This window comes from Elaeis guineensis, chromosome 14, assembly GCF_000442705.2.
Source record: "Elaeis guineensis isolate ETL-2024a chromosome 14, EG11, whole genome shotgun sequence".
Taxonomy (NCBI): Eukaryota; Viridiplantae; Streptophyta; class Magnoliopsida; order Arecales; family Arecaceae; genus Elaeis; species Elaeis guineensis.
This window is the reverse complement of record NC_026006.2, coordinates 42643520-42649998: the sequence shown is the minus strand read 5'-3', so window position 1 is coordinate 42649998 and position 6479 is coordinate 42643520.

Here is a 6479-nt window from a genome sequence, read left to right as displayed (position 1 = left end):
TTTAGTCAAATTGGTAGCCTCTACCTCCAATCTGAGGAATTATCTTAATTCTTTAGCGAGTACTAGAATCCACATAGACTGCATACAAATTCAAAGATGGCTCGATCAATCCATATGCATCTATGAATAGGTTCTCAATCAATTATTTTTTTAAATAATTTTTAGTAATTAATTTTGTCTCAGATTTTATTTCAGTAGGCGATGGGCCTCCACTGAAAGTTTTGATTAGGTCAAACCATTAACATGAACCTATTCAGTGTTTCTAACTAATGAATCATTAGGCCTGAGGATGGCTCGATCAATCCAACCATCATTAGATAGTACAACAGAGTCATCATATGATGAATAATAATTCTATCATTTAGAGAGAACACCAGATGGATAGCGCCTGCAATGTCAATCAGAAATAATGGACCTATTATTATTCACCTTAATGAGAGGCTATGATCTAGTTATCTCCATAATTAGCTCATTTTATACACTTAATAATTTAAAAGATTTAATCAATTTAGAGAAGAGATCAATCAGTAAACCACAATCCTCCCACTGACTTCACCAAGTGATTGAATTGGAGTAAGGTCATGCTGGTTGAACTGGCACCTAGATCAGTCACACTGATCAACCTTAATGATATAGATCCACTCGAATCACTTAGTGATCTAATCAAGATATAATTCATCAAATTGGTCGAGTGAGATCGATGGGAGGGTCTGCTAAGCTTGCTTTAAACACCATCGAAATGGTCAGATAAGTCGCTCCCAATTAAAAATCATCGATCGGAATGCCGAACTTACCGTAGACACTAATTGGTTAATTAGTTTTGATTTGACCAACTTAATGATTCGGGTTCCACCACTAAGCCATAATCAAGGTCCATTTGATCTAATTAAAGATATAGACTTGACCATCTACAACTATTATATTGGTTCTAGAGAAATTCTGATTTAATCTAATTCAATATTTGATTATATTTAATCAATTTCTCTAGTTAGTCCATTAACTCTTTGATTCTAACCTTAGGTCTAACTCAATTAAGAGGATCTGATTTGAGTTAACCCATGCCTCCATATTTTATGCGAATGACATGAGATCTTTAATTCATAATTCTAGATCTAATCAATTCTACCCTTAATTTTCAATTAAGTTCAGCATCAATATAGATTTAGGTTATGGATTGAAATAATTTTAACCTTTTATTTTGTAAATAATTTATAATAAATATTATGTAAAGATTTTTTATTCTGAAACTAGGTCGACTCAATCAACATTAGCCGGCTACTCGATTTTTTGAGGGGATAAAAAGATGGGTAAGAGAATCCAGTACCTCTTGGTCGTGAATATCTGAATAGGATGAACCAGCCTCTGTGAATATACAGAGACTAGGTCAACTTAGTTTAAAACTGGATCGGCTCAGTAATTTTATAAGAACGATTCAAGGAGTTTCAGATCTGAAAAAAAATTTATATAATTCTAAAATAAAATCAATCATAACACTTTTAGATCATATCTAAAACTTTTATGATTTGAGATTTTATTTGGTCATGATTAAAATAATTTTAATCATATACATTAGATGCTTTATTTTTCATACAACTTTGTATCACATACAACAAACTTAGGATTTCAAGATCTAGGATTTTGTAAAAAAGTAAGTTCTTCTTTTCACGTTCTTCTTCATGAAATCTAATTATATGGCATCCCTACATGTCATAAGAGCAACCCATCGAATAGGAAGAGAGGGTCTTTAAACCCTTCTTGATCCTATGATCGGATAGTCTGGTGATCAACCCAATCCAAGTACTTGCTAATCAGATCATCTAATCTAATCACATATTATATATATTTAAATTTAGATCTAATCTAAATTATATCAGATCTGATTATAATCTTAGATCATATCTAAATCAGATCATAAACATCACATGCATGATATAAAATTAGATTTTATCAATGATCAGCACAAACTAGGACAACCTTTTCACTGTAAGGGATAAACCCTACAGTAGGACAATCTTATGTCAGTTTGTGTGATCAACTATTAATTAAATTTAAATCAAAATATCACATATCAGATCTAAATAAAATTAAAATTTAGATTTAATATATACATAAATCATATCATAATAAATTTAGGCTCTGATATCACTGTTGGGATGCGTAGGCGATTATATATATATATTTTAAATTTTTTAAAAAAAAATTATAATAAAAGATAACTAGATTAATCAAATTAATCTAATATGCATATGATCTAATCATTAAATTAACCTACTCTAAGATCTATAACATGTTATGTTGCATATAAAATCTAAAATAATCTGAAGATAAAATTAGCATGCATGCATATGAGCAGTAGATCACATCTACTTCTAATATAAGTTTAGAACTCCATATCTTCTAATCTGAAGATAAAATTAGCATGCATGCATATGAGAGGATCCTTGCTGGTTGCTCGTAGCCGCACATGCATCCGATATCTATGAAAAATTCACTCAAAGCTCCGATCTGATTGATCTTCTCGGGAGTGCTAGCTCATGCGAAGACCTTCTTCTTGACTGATCTGAATCTTTTCTTTAAATCTTTGAAATCTTTTCAAAAGTTGAAGATGGACTTCTAGAAGAGATGAAGAGGTAGAAGAAAGATGAAGAAAAAAATAATTTTTTTTAAATTTATTCTCTCTTCCTAAATTCTTAGAACCAAAAATCTGAAATTTAAATTTTTGCGCACACCCCAAGAGAAAGGACCCTCCTTTCTATTTTTTACATCATGAACCATGCCCAAACTTTTACATGTGAAGAGTTCTCTTCTAGTATCCTGCACACATAAAAGAAACCATAAAAGTCCCTTTTATAGGCATGTAAGGAGGTGGGGTGAAGAGTCCTAATGATCTTAGACTCTTACAGGATTTTGCCTCCCTTCACAATTCTATGTACCAAAACACACCAAAAAATATGAGATGTCCCTTTTCATTTTTTTTCATAGTAATTAGTTCTCTAACTGATCTTTCATAAAAAATCTCCTCAAATGTCACACATATAAGAAAAAAAATTTATTGGTATGGAGAGATTGATCTAGATAAGAACAGATTTTCTTGATAAAGAATATTTTAAAATCTAATTTTAAAACTTTTTTTATCAAAATCAAATCAGATTTAGACGTAAGATATATATGAGAAAAGACTTTTTGGTGTGAAAAAATCTCATGCAAAAAGATTTTGTGTGTGGAGATATATGACGTGCAATCTGGACTGGCGCAGGGAGAAGAGTCCAATTCCAATAAGGACTCTCAATTTTTTTATCTGAATCCAAACCAAATCACATCTGGTTTAGCCCAAATAAAATATATGAAATCCAATCTAATTAGGTCCATAAATTTTTAATCAAATTTTAATCAAATTAAAAATTGATTGAACTAAAATTTTGATCAAATCAGAGATAATTCTCTCTTAGTGATTAGGTCATCTTACAACCTAATCCGATCAAATCTAATAGAATCTAATTTAATTATATTTTATTTAATTATTTTTGCTTAATCAAATTGAACTAATCAATAATTTAATTACTAATTATCTTTATTAATTTATTAACACTTGATGAATTAATTTATTATAATTTTTGCATAAGGTTAATTATCAATCGAATTGATGAATAAGTCCTTGAATGATTCTCAATCGTTGATTAGCCATATGATCAGTCAGAAATTTTTTTTGAGTGTGATTTCATAGGTTTGAACCTAAGTCGGTAGTACAAAAATATCTTTCTGAATCAATCGATGTAACTATCTAATAATGATGACCTGATATCTAGATAGGTCGAATGATGGCAAAGTAACATTCAAGAACCTATTGACGTATGGTTATCGTATAATTCATCCCTTTGTTCCTAATACTCGAGGATGATGTAGAATTTAGCTGTCAATCCTAGATAAGTCATCCATATTGTATTTCAATCTTTTTCAAATCTATCACATAGATTATTCGAATCTAGATTTTACTAAATTAAAATACACTGATGTATATCTCCTACTAATTTGGAGAGGTCAATCCCATCTTGACTCACACACCGACTTGACAAGTACTTGACTGTACCCAAAAATCTTTCATTACTGAATTAAAAACTTAGTTAGTCTGATATCAAAGTACAGTGAGTTGCTTGTAAGTCACCATGGTGATCTCTGGTCTGAGGGACACTTATACCTATATCCTTCGCGAGCCACCCTTGATAACAGAGTGCTCCACAGTTAATCACGTTCAGTGATGATGTACTCCTATATCTCACCTGCATGTCATACCAATATCTTCATACCATTTGGTTACAAGGACAACCAACGCATATGGCACATAATGATCTACACTTGATATCGCTATCATCCTAATAATAGCATATCGTTTAGTCATGAACCAGTTTAAGGACTATGTGATAAATTCTTCTTTATTGATCAAAGTAGTCTTAAGGACTTCATCACAACATAGAAGTTGGTTAGAAGATGTATCCTTATGATAAAAAATATCAAATAATTTTTATTATTTATCAATTCATATACAATTATGTTAGTACAATCATCATATGATTGGCTTTAGGACATATTTTTCAACATGTAACAATTCAAACTGGCATATAATAAACTTTCAGATGAAGTCCTAAATCTTTTTGTTGATAAAGATGCTCAGATCTTGCAAAGAAAAAAAATGAGATGTGTTCTAGATTTTTCATAGACGACACCATTTTGTTGATGCTAAAATCTTGCTCGATACGAAGAAAGGAGCTTGTCAAATTGGCTTTGGCTGGATCCTTCAATGCTCAAATCAGAAAAGGCTTCGGAATAACAATAAGAAAGAAAAATAGTAAGATATAAGGAAAAAGATTAAAGTAGAGTGATCTGTCTGGATTGTTCAACTTGGAGTGCCCAATCTCGGCATTAGTAGCTTGGCTCATTGACCTGCAAGTTGTTAGATAGGCCTATAAGAAAGAATAGCATAATGATAATATGAGTTGATGGATAAGCTATGAGAGCTTCTAGCTATGAGGTCCTTTGGCTATGTTTATATAAAAGAGGAAGCATGGATCCATTACAATTATAGGTAGAAATCAAGAAAAGAAGGAAAAGTTTGATAATATCTGTAATGCTATTGATTCAACCAGTATGGTAGAGGATAGTTTTGATGGTGCCAATGCCCTCTCAATGTCTGCCAATTTATCTAGGGATAATTGGATTCTTGATTCAATGTGTTCTTATCATATGTGTTTTCATTAAAATTGATTTTTCATTTAGTCATTCTATTGATGGTGGTGTGTGCTCATGAAGAATAATATGTCCTATAGAATTGTTGGTATAGGAATAATTCAGATCAAGATGCATGATCGTATTATTAGGATCTTGTTTGATGTATGGCACATATCAGATTTAAGGAAGAATATGATTTCTTTGAGTACTCTAATATTTTGATAAAGGTGGAGTTTTAAACTTTTCAAATGATGCTCTTAATATGCTTAAAGGTAGATTGTCTCATGCCCTCTACTTACTTTAGCATAGTATAATTATTGGTGCTACATTAGTTTCTTTATCAGATCCAGATTTAGACAGTACTTGTTTATGGTATATGTATTTGGGTTATATAAGTAAGGTTGGAAAGTCCATTTTGAGCAAACAAGATCTATTGTGTGGTCAAAAAATCAAAACCTTGATTTTTGTGAGCATTGTGTCCATAGAAAATAGTCTAGAGTCAAGTATAGCACAGCCATCCATAAGATAAAAGGTATGTTAGATTATATCCATTCTGATCTTTGGGGTCATGTACCTATTCAATCTAAAGGCGGTTCTTCATATTTATTGATTTTTATTGATAATTTTTCGAGGAGAGTTTGGGTATACTTTTTGAAGCACAAGAATGAAGTCTTTCTCACTTTTAAGAAGTGAAAAGCACTTACTGAGAAATAGTCCGGTAAGAATAACAGGAGATTGGGAATTTAGAATGGCATGGAGTTTTATAAGTGTCAATTTAATGAGTTTTGTGATATGGAAGGCATTGTAATTAAGATACCGCATAATTAGGAAAACATCACGGCAGAATGGTGTTGTAGAATGCATAAATAGAAATCTTTTAGAGAGAGCACAGTGTATTCCTTCTTAGTAAAGGTTTTTTTTAAAATTTTTGGGTTGAAGCTATTAATATGGTCTGCTACTTGATGAATAGGTCTCCATCCACTGCTATTGAGGTATGGTTTGGTACACCTACTGAAAAGCTATAGATTATGGTATGTTGAGCCTGATTCTCAAAAATTTGTAATCAATAAAGATGTCATCTTTGATAAAAAGGCTATGCTTCATTCAAGAAATGAGTCAGTTACTATAAAGAAAGATCATGATATTGATAAGCAGGTGGCGCTTGAGGTTAAACCTTTAGTGCATCCATCATAGGATGATACTTTAGTTCAATTAGTTCAAGATGATGAGCCTCATATTTTTGATGAGAGGGATGC